The 15,868-nt window shown below is 36.5% G+C and overlaps 1 protein-coding gene across 1 annotated transcript in view; it reads left to right on the top strand.

Annotated features, from left to right (window-relative positions):
• Positions 1 to 15,868, top strand: part of LOC138696796 (uncharacterized) — a 420,480-nt gene that overhangs the window by 201,260 nt on the left and 203,352 nt on the right. The window lies entirely within an intron of this gene.

Here is a 15,868-nt window from a genome sequence, read left to right as displayed (position 1 = left end):
ATCATTTGTGGATTTTCTCCTAACATATTCACGTCATCCTCATAGACAAGCAGCTGATGTAACCCGTTCAATTCCAAACCCTCTCTGTTATCCTGGACTTTCCTAATGGCATATTCTAGAGCAAAGTTAAAAAGTAAAGGTGATAGTGCATCTCCTTGCTTTAGCCCACAGTGAATTGGAAATGCCTCTGACAGAAATTGACCTATACGAACTCTGATGTACGTTTCACTGAGACATATTTTAATTAATCGAACTAGTTTCTTGGTAATACCAAATTCAATAAGAGTATCATATAAAACTTCTCTCTTAACCGAGTCATATGCCTTTTTGAAATCTATGAATAACTGATGCACTGTACCCTTATACTCCCATTTTTTCTCCATTATCTGTCGAATAAAAAATATCTGTGTATCTGTTTTATACTGTAGTGAACTCTGTTGATTGAAAATGAAAGCATAACCTTCAATATAGGCTGTAGAACCCAGAAGGTTGTGGGAAAATGTTACAATGCTAAACATCAAGTACTTCTTTTTCTCTTACTCTAAAATTATAGTTTGGCGTTTGCAACGTTTTTCTGCTTAACTATATTAGCACTTTTGCTACAAGGGTTGTAAGTAGCATTTACCAGTGAAGGACAATTTTCCGCCGGAGCGATAGCGACATCTGGTAACAGAATCCGAGACTGGCAACTTCTCTCCTCTGCCGGCAATGGTTACTTCTCCTGTCAGACTTTATGGAACGAAGTATAGGTTTGTCAGCGAGGACGGTTCTGGATGAATTTGTCGAAAGTTTAATTCGTTTCATATTGAAGTGGTTTTCAAAGTGTGGGTCGCGGCTTTCTGAGGGCTCGTGTAAAGAGCTAAGAGGGTCAGGAGATAAATTACAAAATAATGTCTTATTAACATACACTTATGTTTTATTTAAAAACATAAACAACGTTGAACACAGTTCGCCGGCAGCAGCCGTGCAATGTACATCGTTCCGAGTGACTAGGAAGCGGAGCGGTTGTTGTGATAAGTTATAGTTCGATCGATAATCTATACATATAATTTGAACTGGTAATGGAAATTACGGGAAAACGGCTGAACAGATTTTAATGAGTGACCCCTCATTTTCATGCCTGGCATCCAAAGTTTTTCGGAAAAGTAGTAGTTTTCAGTGAAATGTCAATTTTCCTACATAATTTTCCTATTTTCCAAAATCCATCTGCTGTCAGTTTTGAGAGCTAATTTTATTGAATCACTGCCGACTTGATTGAATTTCAGAACAAAACACACACTACAATAAACAGTAGGCTATTACACGAAGGCCATGACCTGCAGGATTGCCGAGATATTTAGAGCTCAATTCAATTTGTTATTAAAAACTGATTCTGCAGTGTATAATTTTCTGAGTACAGCTGTGTATTGGATATTCAAATCTACGAAACTTGAGGTGGTTTGATGACATTATTACCATTAGAAATTAAATATTATTATAGTTAATATCATGATGCATCTATTTTTCATTAATTGTACATAATATTGATGCTATATTGATGACATGAAAGTGAAACGTTTTGTGGTTATGTAAGTAAATGTAGAGAATATCTTAATTTAGATCTTCATTTCTATAATTTACTGAGTGACTGCTATATATAACTACAAAACTTAAGTAAGATAATAATATTGTTATTAAAAATCAAATATTTTTATACTTATTAACCCAGTGGGGTTGGGTCTTTTTCATATACTTAATGGGGGTGTAGTGTAGATATTGATATGTGTCATTGTCTTCACTATTGGCTCGAGAGAGCGCAAAAATTACAGTTCCTAAGGAAAGATAAAAAGGTATTACTTACTGATAAAAAAGAGGCCTAGAAAATTTTGTAGCCTCCAGATCATTTCAGCAAGATCTCTTAGTAGGATGAAATGATTTTACGCTCTACATTTCAAGTTCTACATGCAGCAGCTATACGAAAATGCTATTGTTCGAAAGCTTAGCAAACCTGACTTTTTTTTTAACTTTTGCCTATAATCCACAATGACCTGAAATAGCTACTGCTATCGTCCTGACATTGATACTTGCGTTTTCGCGTTGAAACTCAAAAACTGAAGTTGGGTAGGTTCAAGAAAAAGTATTTGGCCTAAAAAAATCCATTCAGAGGGAGTATGTTCCATTATTATGGAAGCAAATAACTATCAAAAAGACAAGTATTCTTCATTGAAAATAAATCTGAAAAATTTTTATTTGAACGTCTAACGAACTTAGTTTGAAGCAGCATTTGCATTTGCGTCAACATACATTGAGAGCAACATTTGACAAAGAACAACAACGACCTACAGCTTTAGATGTGCACCGTTGGATAGACGAAGTATTGAAGATAAAGGATGATGAACTACAAACCATTCAGCTTCTTGGTAAGCAAAATGCAGCATATTTAAAATTTACTTCCTCTGCAAATTATGAACGCTACGTACAGAGACATACCGGTACATCAGCAGTGGAATTACTTAATGGTGCTACGACGACAGTGACAATTACACCAGCTGAAGATGATTATGTTTCCGTCCGTGTTTTAAATATTCCACCGGAAGTTCCCAATGATAGGATCCGTAATACTTTACAAAATTTTGGGAAAGTGCTTCAAATAGAAAATGAAAAATGGTCTCACAGATATCGTTACAAAATAGATATTGGCATACGAGTAGTGCAAATGGTGATCAAACAATCTATTCTCACTAATCTAACAATTGCCAATTATGAAGCGTATATCACTTACCCTGGGCAAGAACAAACTTGTTTCTTGTGTGGTAGTTCTAGTCATTTGCGGCATACTTGCCCGAATAGAAGTGTCAAAATGCCTATAAACACTGTACCTCGTACGCGACTGACATTTAGTGACATACTCCAGACACACGTAAATGTAACTACTGATGTGAGTGAAGATGGCATCCCACCTGAAATATGTGATGTACCTGGGCCATCTAACATGTCTACAAGATTAGTGAACGCTGATAATCAAAATAAACCAGTGAAAACAAACATCGAAAATGAATAGGTGTTCCCCAAGGCACAGTTCTAGGCCCTATTCTATTTTTAATATATATTAATGACTTATTAAAAATTGACTTACAACAATACAATGGTGTTCACTATTCTTATGCAGATGACACAGTTTTACTTTTTGGTGAAAAAATCTGGCACGATGCATATGATGATTCAAATAATGGACTTAAATTAATAAAAAAATGGGTTGACATAAATTATCTTTCTATCAACGAAAATAAAACCATCATTATTCCGTTCTCATTATCTGAAAAATGTAACAAACTTCCTACATGTATATTAAGTATTAAATTACATAATTCTAATTGTTGTCTTATACAGTGTAAATGTCCAATTATTAAAGAGTCCTCTGAAGTTAAGTATTTAGGCATAATTTTCGATAATCATTTAAAATGGAACCAACACATTAATTACCTTTGTAATAAATCACGTAAAATAGTATATTATTTTGTTTTATTGAGGAATTACTTGTCAATAAGTTTATTACGTACAATATATTTAACTTTATTTCAATCGGTAATTATGTATGGAATTATAGGATGGGGTAGCTCATTTAAATCCAATTTTAATCCACTTTATTTATTACAGAAGAAAATAATTAAAATATGTCTTCATAAATCTATTGACTTTCCATCTCAAAATTTGTTTATAGGCTTTAATGTACTAAATGTAAGACAAATTTATTATATTATATTAATAAAATTCATACATAAAAATCGAAATAATTTTGAATTGTATTCTCATAGTTATGAAACAAAAGGTATGAATTATTCTTTAAAATTGTTTGAACCAAAATGCAACACTGTTACAGTATTTAATCATAGTAGTAATTTATGCCCAAGAATATATAACAAATTTATATTTAAATATCCTAATCTTGTCAATTCTAATAGTTCTAGTATTAAATGTAAAAAGTTATGTGTGGATTTTATAAAAATTGAAAATTTGTAAATTTAAATTTATATACTATAATTGCAAATTGTATTGTAAAATTATTAATTGTAATTGTATTGTATAATTATTAATTTCAATTCAGGAATCCGCCCCTGAGCACGAGTTCTACTCTTTCAGGGGCGAGCTAAAGTTTCTCTGTATATTTTATAATTTATGTTACAATTATTAGCAAAATAATAAATAAATAAATAAATAAATATGATGAGTCAAAAAAATTGCATGCAGTTACAGACAAACCAGTAGGCAAAGAGGTTACAAATAGAGCCATCACAACATCTGACGTGGATAAAACGCAGAAAGATAATGGGACTGTAACTCAACCAATACCTGATTCGGATACCGATTCAGCTGAAGAACTTCCTTCAGCTGATATGCATGGAAAGCAGAAGACAGAGGACACGAGAGGAACAGAAAACCAAATGGGAACCAAGTTGAATAACTCTGCCATAGGAAAGATGCCTAAGAAGAAACAAGACAACAGTGCTTCAACAGCCAACACAATAAAAGAGTCCGGTGACTTGAGCAATTCTCCTGATAATATTCAAAACATCAGTAGTATACAATCTGGTTCGATACCAACATCCACCCCGAAGAACCTGCAGCATACGGAGGATTGGTACAGGGACATCATTTTATTTTTACTAACATTTTTAATATTAACCTGGCTATACCTTTCTATTAACGATTGAAACAGGAAACACCGTTTGCTATCCTTTCCACGACGGAGTTCGATGATACTGGCATAAAATACAAATCACTTTACTAGGTATAGGAGGGAAGAAAAGTAGTTCATCCATTTACGTAAACTAGGAAATATCGCAATTTTGAGTTTGATAATTTTCATTAGGTTTTTGTTTAATCAAAATACAGTACTGTATTAACACTTAGTGTTTTACACACGAATTGAGCTATCCATTCGGAAGTATTAATTATGAAGTGTATATTGTACTGTTACAGCACATTAGCGTACTATATAGAGAATGAAGTTAAATTGAAAAATAATTATAATATGGATATTTAAACACATTTTAAAAAATGGTGGCCGTTCATTTCGATACAGGCTTCAGTTCTTTTGTCCATATTATCGCACTACAGACTACTGTACCTAATTCCAATTACCAGTTTCGTCCTTCGTACGAGTAACTCATGTTGAAATAATTCTGTACCTACTCTATAAAAGAGTACCTTACGTACTGTAAATTCAATCTTCACTTCTGCCCGATCCGAAAAGATAAAATCACTCAGAAATGCTATCTACTGTCCGTTCAAGTGGTTTTGTCGCAGGGTTGTAGAAAGGGGGGGGGAATCACGTGACAGTTAATTACTTAAGGAGGCCCTTTTATTTAAGTTATTTTAAACACTTGAATAATATTACGTAGACGTCCAATTCCTAACAGAAATTAATGTTTTCAGAAAAGAGCTAAGATAGCCCAGCTACTAGACTTTACAAAGGGGCGAACAGAAGCAGGTGGGGGAAACCGGGATGCGACATAGGGAAACGGACGACAGTACCCGTACGAAAATATGATTCAATATTGAAAGCTCTTTCGTCACTGGAAAACGCGAACATATTTCTGAAACGTACTATACTCAGTAACTCAGTAGCGTACTGCTTACGCGCCCTCGGCTCTGTGTGGAGAACGGTTGGAAGTTTACTAGTAGAAGGGGTGGGAGTGAAGTACATTCCAAAACTCAGGTACAATAAAAATTGAAGTAAAAATAAAATAATGTCCCTGTATAACCAAATGGAGCAGAATGACACGACTAACACAGTCTGAAGACAAGGGACAGCAAAATGTAAAGAAAACCAGTACTGCTACTAGACACCGCACAATCCTTATAAGGGGGAAGGTAGTAAATTGGGTTTCCCTCTGTTACGGCACACTGAGTAATTTAACTGTGTTTACATCTCATGTTCAGACCATGCCGGATGTTGTATTTAGCGTATTTAAGTATTTAAATGGACCCAATCTATGTACAATAGTTGTCAAATGAAGTTCTGTATATTAAGTACAAAAGAGTAGAGATATTGTAGATTATTGTTAGAATATTGTATTTATTTTTTTGCAGAAGAATATGTTACTTGCTATTATCACTTTACAAATGTCACTTGTATCTATAGTGGGAACACTAAATTTTCAAGGGAATTCTTCTCCTGTTAAAATGAAATTGCTTAATATTTTCTTACGAACAAATGATGTCGATGTGCTCTTCCTCCAGGAAGTTAAAACAAATGATTTCTCAGAGATATTTGGTTATACAGCTTATGTAAATGTTGGGTCAGAATTTTTAGGCACTGCTATATTAACGAGGAACGGGATTGATCTTCACTCTGTTGAAAAACTTCCATCAGGGAAAGGTATCAGTGGTATTTATAAAGACTATATGTTTTTAAATTTATATGCACCTTCAGGGTCTAATAAAAGGAAGGCTCGTAACTTGTTCTTTGCCCAAGATGTGCCATATCTTCTTCGGTCCCTACTAAAATTTTTAATCATGGGTAGAGACTATAATTGTGTTTTAAGACCAGTAGATACGACAGGGCATTTTATTCCCAGTAATAGTTTACAGACATTAGTTACCGACTTTAAACTTTCAGACGCTTGGATATTAAAAAAACAATACGGTTCAATATACTTTTTTCACTGGGAATTCGGCCTCTATATTAGACAGAATGTATGTAACCCCGTTATTAACATCGCACATTAGTTCGATAGAAACAGTTCCGGTCCCTATTTCCGACCACTCTGCATATTCGTTTAGATCAGACCTGCTCAAACAGCGCTCAACGAGGGCGCGCGCTCCTTCCGAGCGGGAGAGCGGTGTTTACCGCTCGCCGAAACGGAGAGGAAGATACGTCAGAATGACATAGACTTGCTATAGGTAGAGGAGAGGGAAACGACCACTCAGTTATCTAGTGGAGTGCAGTGTGTAGGCCTATTCTCAGTAACTGTTTCACGTTGCTTATCTATTACTACAGTACAGTATGGAGGAATCTAAAAGACGGAACATAAAATTTAACATTTAACGATTTACAGCTCGAACTTATTGATCTTCAATGTGACCTAAGGGCTAAAGATCGTTTGGAATAATACTACTAGCCTGGTTGAGTTTTACAAGACTAAACATTAGCAATAATATCCACGACTACACAGGCTGGCTGTGAAAATGATTGCTATGTTTGGCTCAACATTTATATTTGTGAGCAACTGTTTTCTATAATCACCTTTAATAAAGGCAAACATCGAACATCTGTAACTGATGTTTCATTACGATCAGTAGGCTACTGTTCCTTTCAGCTGCCAACAGCATAAAACCTCGTTTTGATGTACTAATAAATAAAAATATAACAAAATGATATTCTACATTTAAGTAGCTATAGAATTTCTATTACTTCTGTAAAATAAATATTTCTTTATTAATTAATAATAGTCCAAGATAGTTTTGCAAACACTGAACGGGAATTCATTTCATAAACACTCGTAATAGTACTTCCTTTTGTGTTTATTTTGTACGAGATCCACCCCTTCTTCCAGTCCACCCTTATACAGAGCGCAGCTAATATCTTCATTCCGCTCATGAGCTGTGAGCCGGCTCGGAGAGCGCAAACCTTGTGCAGGCCTGGTTTAGATGTTCCTTGTCCTGTATTTGGAAGGTCATATTGGAAGTTAAATGTTTCCTGCCTTAGTGATAAATCATTACAACAAAACTTCATAGCACAATGGCATCAATGGCTGGCAAGGCAAACTAAATATTACGACTTAGTGGATTGGTGGGAATTTTATGTTAAACCAAAGATTCGTACATTTTTCAAACAATATACCTACCTTAAGTATCAGGATGAGGAACGACTGATTAATTTTTATTATCGTTGTATATTAGAAGTTCAAAGTAATTATATACCTACTCCTGAGAGTAAGAAAATGATATCCAGATGTCAAGCTAAGATATTGTCTATTTATCGAAAACGTATGCAGGGCCTTATGGTTAGGAGTAGGGCAACGAATTGCACTAACAATGAAAGAAGTAACTCATATTTTCTGTCCAAAGTAGTCAAACGACGTCAACAAAACACGATTCTTGCGATAGCAAATAGAGCAGGCCGGATTGTTACAAATAGATCTGAAATATGTAAAGCAGTGAGAGAACATTATAATGATATTTTTGTAGAACATAAACATTTAAATGGGTCTATTTCTAACTTGGGGCTACCGGCACAAAAACAGATTTCAGAAACAGAGAATAAAAAATTAGAAAGTTCTGTAACACAAAAGGAAATTTTTACAGCTTTACAGCAAGGGAAAAGATCTAAAACACCAGGAGAGGATGGGATACCCCATGAGTTTTATGCGGTTTTTTGGAAGTGTATAGGACCCACCCTGACAAAAATTTTTAATCAAATGTTACGTAAAAAAACTAGGTCCTTCTCAAAGACGTGGAATTATAGTACTTATTCACAAAGGAGGGGATAAAACGGAAATTAATAATTATGGACCGATATCCTTGTTAAATTATGATTACAAACTACTTGCAAGGGTTTTAACAAATAGAATTAAACCTCTGCTTTCGGATATTATACACCACTCTCAAAATTGTGCAGTATCTGGGAGATCAATATTTAACGTAGTATGTCAATTAAGAGACGTTGTAGCAGCTAGCCTACATGGTAAATCCCAAGGATATCTCGTTTCTTTAGATTTCCAACGTGCCTTTGACTGTGTTAGTCATAGTTATATCTTTGAAGTCTTAGCTTGGCATGGGTTCAATCCAACATTTATTGGTTATTTGGGATGTCTCTATACTGATATTAGTGCTGTTATACAGGGACATCATTTTATTTTTACTAACACTTTTAATATTAACCTGGCTATACCTTTAGAGAACCGGAAACACCTTTCGCTATCCCCTTCCACAACTGGAGTTCGATGATACTGGCGTAAAACACAAACAAATCACTTTACTAGTACAGGGGGGAAGAAAAGTAGTTCATCCATTTACGTAAACTAGGAAATATCGCGATTTTGAGTTCTATAATTTTCATTAGGTTTTTGTTTAATCAAAATGCAGTACAGTATTAAGAATAAGTGTTTATACTCATGAATTGAGTTATCTATGCGAACGTATTCATTATACAGTGTAATTATACTGTCTACAGTACATTAGCGTGCAATATAGAGAATGAAGTTAAAATGAAAAACAATCATAATATGGATATTTAAACATATTTTTGAAAATGGTGGTCGTTCATTTCGATACAGGCTTCAGTTCTTTTGTGCATATTATTGCACTATAGACTATTGCATCTAATTCCAATTGCCAGTTTCGTCCTTCGTAATAATAACTCATGTTGAAATAATTCTGTACCTACTCTATAAAAGAGTACCTTACGTACAGTAAATTCAATCTTCCGCACAGATAAAATTACTCAGACATGCTATCTACTGTCCGTTCAAGTGGTTATGCCGCAGGATCGTAGAAAGGGGGGAAATCACGTGACAGTTAATTACTTAACGAGGCCCTTTTATTTAGGTTATGGCCTATTTTAAAAACTTGTATAATATTACGTAAACGTCCAATTCCTAACAGAAATTAATGTTTTCAGAAAAAAGCTAAGACAGCCCAGCTTTTACAGAGGGGTGTGCAGAAGCAGGTGGGGAATCGGGATGCGACGTAGGCAAACGGACAGTACCTATGCGAAAATATGATTCAATATTCAAAGCTCTTTCGTCATTGGAAAACGCGAACATATTTCTGGAACGTACTATACTCACTAACTCAGTTCTGTTTACTACACGCGGCCTTGATTCTGTCTGGAGAACAGTTGAAACTTCATTAGTACCTAGAAGGGATGGGAGTGAAGTACATTCAAAAACTCGGGTACAATAAAAATTGAAGTAAAAATAAAATGATGTCCCTGTACAAATTAATGGGTTTCTTAATGCTGCTTTACCTATTACCAGATCTATTAGACAAGGTTGCCCGGCTTCTATGATTCTATTTGCCCTTGCATTAAATCCGCTCTTATATTTATTACATGAAACATTTTCATGATACAGGATCGGGAATTCTAGGATAGTAGCTACAGCGCATGCTGATGATGTAAGTGTAATTATAAATAATGACGAGGATAAAGCTCAATTGGGGAAAGTGTTGAAACCCTTTGTAGCAGTATCAGGGTTAGAAATCAATAAAAGGAAATCGACTGCCTTGCCCATAGGGGTGTGGACAGAGGAACCAAGTTTTGAAACTATAAAAATTGTTGATCACCAAAAAATACTTGGTATATATTATCATCGCCTTCCCAATACTATGCAGAGTATAAATTGGAGTAAGGTTGTCCAAAAAATAGAAAGACTTACACTGATATATAAATGGAGGGATTTCTGTCTTTATGAAAGGGTATGGTTTATTCATACTTTTATTTTATCTGCCTTATGGTATTTGGCACAAGTATTTCCAATTACGGTGAGTCATGGCAGACAAATTACAAGTGTCATGTTATGGTATTTATGGAGAGGATGTATATTTAAAGTACCACTATCCACCTTGTATCGTGTTACTGACGAAGGTGGGTTAGGTTTATGGAATGTAACTCAAAAATGTACCACGTTATTTCTTTATCGAAATCATATTCTTCAAAATAATGCAGACACAATATCAGCGGTGTGGTTTCAACAGTGGAGACAAAAGATCGACCTTAGGAAACCACCCGATTTACGAAACATACCTTCCATGTTGAAATACTTAAGAATATACATGCAGAACCAGATTACAGTACGTGGAGGAATACATCTATCTGGGCCAATTGGTCGGATTCAAAAGCTGCATGACGAGAGAACTAAAAAAAGAATTGCATCAGCATGGAGAGCTTTTTGGTCACTGCAATTCGTACTCCTTGACAAGAAACTGAACCGCAAACTAAAGCTGGAGGTGCTGCAATCCTGTATCCTCCCAACCTTACTGTACGGCTGTCAGACCTGGAAACTGACCGTGAACCAGAAGACACAGATTCAGATCTGCCAGCGCAAAATGGAGAGGAAAATCTTAGGACTCTCCCTCAGAGACAAGATTTCCAACACCAGACTCAAGCAGATGGCAAACACCAGAGACATGGCACACCAAGGGGAGCGCCTGAAATGGAAATGGGGAGGCCACGTGTGGAGACTTCAAGGCTGCAGATGGGCGCATATTTCCACCACGTGGGACCCACGCATCGGGAGGCGAAACCTAGGAAGACCTGGGACCAGATGGGCGGACTTCTTCAAGAGCCTAGCTGGACCCCTGTGGTCCAGAACAACCAAGAACCGAGAAGAATGGAGATCGCTACAGTTTGCAAGTATCGAGTGAGAGTGCAAGTGTACACACACGAACGATGAACAAAACCTATATAGAACAGAACCTACCGTCATGCGGATTAGCTCACCGCATGATCTCTAAAGAGCTCCCCCCCTTTTTTTTATGAGGCCTTAGCCCTTCACGGGAAATTCATAGGCTATTTCATTTCATACATGCAGGAAGGGAGTTACATAAATATGTTGGATGTGGGAAATGCTTGTCCTACAAAAAGGGAAATCTATGGACACCTACAACAATATGGGGAGTTGGTAAGAATGCGGGTAGTCAACATCCTTCCTGTAGGAGTTAATCTAGTGCAATTGTGGAAAAATATCACGAATAAAATACTAGATGCTCCGGTCAAATCATCGTGGTACTTAGTTATTCACGATTTAATAGCCACCAGATACAGACGTTATAGGATAAAATTGTTAAATGATCCAAATTGCGAGTTTTGTGGTGAACCTGAAACTTTGACTCACATTTTTGGACGATGTACCAGAACACATGCTATTTGGGAACGTATGGAATACTATTTACAGGGATTGAAGATTGATCGATACCCGTGGTTTAGCCCTTATATCCTAACGAGGCCAGATTTTAAAGTAGTCTCTAAGTTTAAACAGGACGCTTGTATCTGGATTCTCGGAAACACGGTGCATTATATTTTACAAAATGAAATATGTGATTGTGATGGCTATGAATTGTACTGAAACATAAAAAGAGTCAAATACGAGTGAGCAGGAACAACGCAAGAATTATACACTATCTTTGCTGTATATAGAAAAAAAAAAAGAAGAACAGAAGAGAGAGGGGAAGTACCAACAAACTTGTATCATAGTATTAGTTTATTAGTTTGTATGTAAATACCTATGTATATGATGTATCATAGTATTAGTTTGTATATATATACAGGGTGTACAAACGTGTACAAACTTCAGGCATGGGTTCCTTACACCAAAAGAAGGAAAAAAGTTCATATGAACATATGTCCCATGACCCTTTGTTTCCCCGTTATTCATTTATTACTAAAAGTTTGCGTTCAACGGCCTTCGAGGTCCAACCTCAAAACTTCATTTCTTTATGCACTCATTCATAGAAGGCTGTGACTCGTTGTATCAGAAATGGACTGCAGATGGCGAAGTGTTGCCATGGAGACTTGTTTACATGTGTCATTTGTCATTAGTCTGTCTTCAACGTTGCAATTGTGAACGTGGAGTGAGTTAACGTGTTTCGTTCAACCATGGCAGGACGATATTCATTTCGTGAGCAGGCTGACATCATTTTTATGTATGGTCGCGCGAATGGTAATGGACGCGAGGCTGTACGGCTGTATCAGATGGCGTTTCCAGACCGAAGACAACCGAATCATCAAACCTTTGTTGCTGTGTATCGTCGCGTTGCTGAGACAGGAACCATTGCACCACAGACTGGTGATCGAAGAAGACCAAGAGTTGTTCGTACGCCGAACCTCGAAGAAGACATTTTACACTGTGCCGAAGACGATCCAGGTATCAGTACAAGACAATTGGCTGTGGCAACTGGTACATCACACAGTACAGCATGGAGGGTACTTCACGAGCAGCTCTTGTATCCGCAACGTGTGCAGGGCCTTTCGCCTGCCGATTATCCACCACGGGAGAACTTTTGCCGATGGTTTCTAGCACAAATAACCAATCCATTGTTTGTCTCATCAGTTTTGTTTACAGACGAGGCAACGTTTGGGAGAGATGGAATTACCAATTTCCACAATGAACACGTATGGGCAGATCAGAATCCTCGTGCTGTATTTCAGGCTAGACATCAGCAACAATTTAGGATTAATGTGTGGGCTGGAATTGTAGGTCCATACGTTCTACCAGCACGTCTTACAGGTGCTATCTACAGGGACTGTATCCAAAACACTCTTCTAGAATTACTGTACGAAGATGTGCCTCTGAACATAAGACAAAACATGTGGTTCATGCATGATGGGACTCCAGCACATTTTAGTCGCCTTGTTCGAGATACACTGACTGGTGTCTACCATGACAGATGGATAGGCAGAGGAGGACCAGTTCAATGGCCAGCACGTTCTCCCGACCTCAATCCTTTGGATTTTTATCTTTGGGGGCACCTTAAACAATTGGTTTATGGAGCAGACATCCCGGATCAAGAAACTCTTCATCGACGTGTCACGGAAGCCTGCGAAACCATTCAACATCATCCCGGAGTATTTGAAAGGGTGCGACAGTCCATGATTCGATGAGTGCATGCATGTCTAGAAGCAAGAGAAGGACATTTCGAGCATTGGTTATGAGTTTTGTGTGTTGGCATATTATGAGTGTACCAATGTGTTGAACAGTTCCTAACGGGGAAACAAAGGATTATGGGACATATATTCATATGAACTTTTTTCCTTCTTTTGGTGTAAGGAACCCATGCCTGAAGTTTGTACACGTATTTTTGATACACCCTGTATATATATGATATGTATTGTATGTAATGTAATGTAATAGGGGGGGAATTACGCAAAGGTCCACACCTGTGGAGTAACGGTCAGCGCGTCTGGCCGCGAAACCAGGTGGCCCGGGTTCGAATCCCGGTTGGGGCAAGTTACCTGGTTGAGGTTTTTTCCGGGGTTTTCCCTCTACCCAATACGAGCAAATGCTGGGTAACTTTCGGTGCTGGACCCCGGACTCATTTCACCGGCATTATCACCTTCATTTCATTCAGACGCTAAATAACCTAGATGTTGATACAGCGTCGTAAAATAACGCAATAAAATAAAAATTACGCAAATAACAAGGGGGGGGGAAGGTTAAATGTGTATATTCCTGCCATCTGGGAAAAAAATAATAACAGGATACGTCGGCACTTTCAAACGCTTAAGATGATCTCTGTAGCATCATTTACATTTTCGCATCGAAGTTGATGGCAGTGATTTTGAACATCTCCTGTGATGAACAATAAATGTCGAGATGAAGAACAACATGGCGTGAACTGAAAATTGACTTTAACTATGTGCGTTTTTTATATCGTTTCCTGTATAAAATAAAGAGTTAAAGGTAATAAAGAGTCCAGTATCTAAAAAAAATATAAATAAATAAATTTTTAAGGGTAGAAGGTGTATGTAACCCCCTGGTGGCAGACGAATAAGAATAGTCGATTTTGGGAAAAAAATTACATTCTTTGTTTTCAAAAAATTACTTATTTTGTTTTGTTTTTTTTTTTTTTTTATTATACCGATTGACATCTTGTGAATAATTTTTGAAGCTTTGGTATCATTGGTGCTTTGTTTCATATTATTATATGTACATAAAGCATACAACATTATTTTATAGATTCCAAAATATTAAAACATGTTTCTATCCTAGATTTCGAAGCTTCAAATACAAAATCTGTCACGTCCACAGACATGAGATTTATACAATATGTTGCAACCAAATCCATCAATAAATACTTTCAGTGCAATTTATCGTAAATACATAGTATATTAGTTTCATAGAAAATAATTATTTTAATTGAACTCATTTAAAAAAACAAAGGAATGAGAAGTGAATTAAAATTTCCATGTATGAATTACAAAAAAACCCGCGTTGAAAAAGTGCGGAGCAGTTTATATAAGTTATTGGCTCTGAAAACAAAAAATATATTATTTTATTAATATACTGGTCCTGCTATAAGAAAGGGGGGGGGGAAACGTAAAAATCAAAACTTTTTCAGCAGTTATAAAGTAAAAAATAATTAATGCGACAATTGTGCCTATTTGTCAAAAGTAGCTTCTCAAATCTGGATTCTCGAAACTGGCTGACGTATTGTGCTGTTATATCCCTCATACAGCGCAGAATTTTTATTACTGCTGTCTTATACTCGTATGTACAGTGGATTCTCTCCTAAGTTCGACAAAACACAAAAGTTCAGTTCAATAAGGGTAGTGGGTGTGGCAAGTGAAATGAATACAAATTCTTATTGGTTATCCATCAACGAATAGAGTACTGTACTTGCGTTTCCTGCCCGCCCCGAGACTTGTGTATGCGCTTCTAGTACCACAGTGGGTTTCGACAGTTCCGTCTCACAAACGGCACAGTTCTCAAATAGAAAAAAAAAGTTCATTAATTTAAAATCAGTAATCAATATGGATGGCCTAATCAATAAAATATTCTGCTTTTCTTTAACAAAAGTATCACTGCAAGACACGTAACCAATTCCCATTCAAATGGCAAACCCATTTCTTAGTGCCCGTATAGGGGCGTGTCTAATTCTCCTACGTAAGCAGTCGAACTATAGGATGTCGAACTAGATTTCTGTCGAACTTAAGAGCTTCCACTGTAGTCGATATACTAGCATCTAACCTAAAAATTTAATGTAATCGTTCATAACAATTTTTGCTGTAAGACAATTTTATTTCTCTGAAAACAGATATCTTCGGAAGGAATAAAACCCCTAGGAAGAGATGATTAGTTTCGTTAGTAGAGCACGGAGTTGCTTGCTCATTGTTCCCTATAACGTGTTATGACGTCATCCACAGATTGTTGGAAATCTAATTAAG

Source organism: Periplaneta americana, chromosome 3 (assembly GCF_040183065.1).
Source record: "Periplaneta americana isolate PAMFEO1 chromosome 3, P.americana_PAMFEO1_priV1, whole genome shotgun sequence".
Lineage (NCBI taxonomy): Eukaryota > Metazoa > Arthropoda > Insecta > Blattodea > Blattidae > Periplaneta > Periplaneta americana.
Note: the sequence above shows the minus strand (reverse complement) of the source record. Positions and strands in the feature narration are given on the sequence as shown.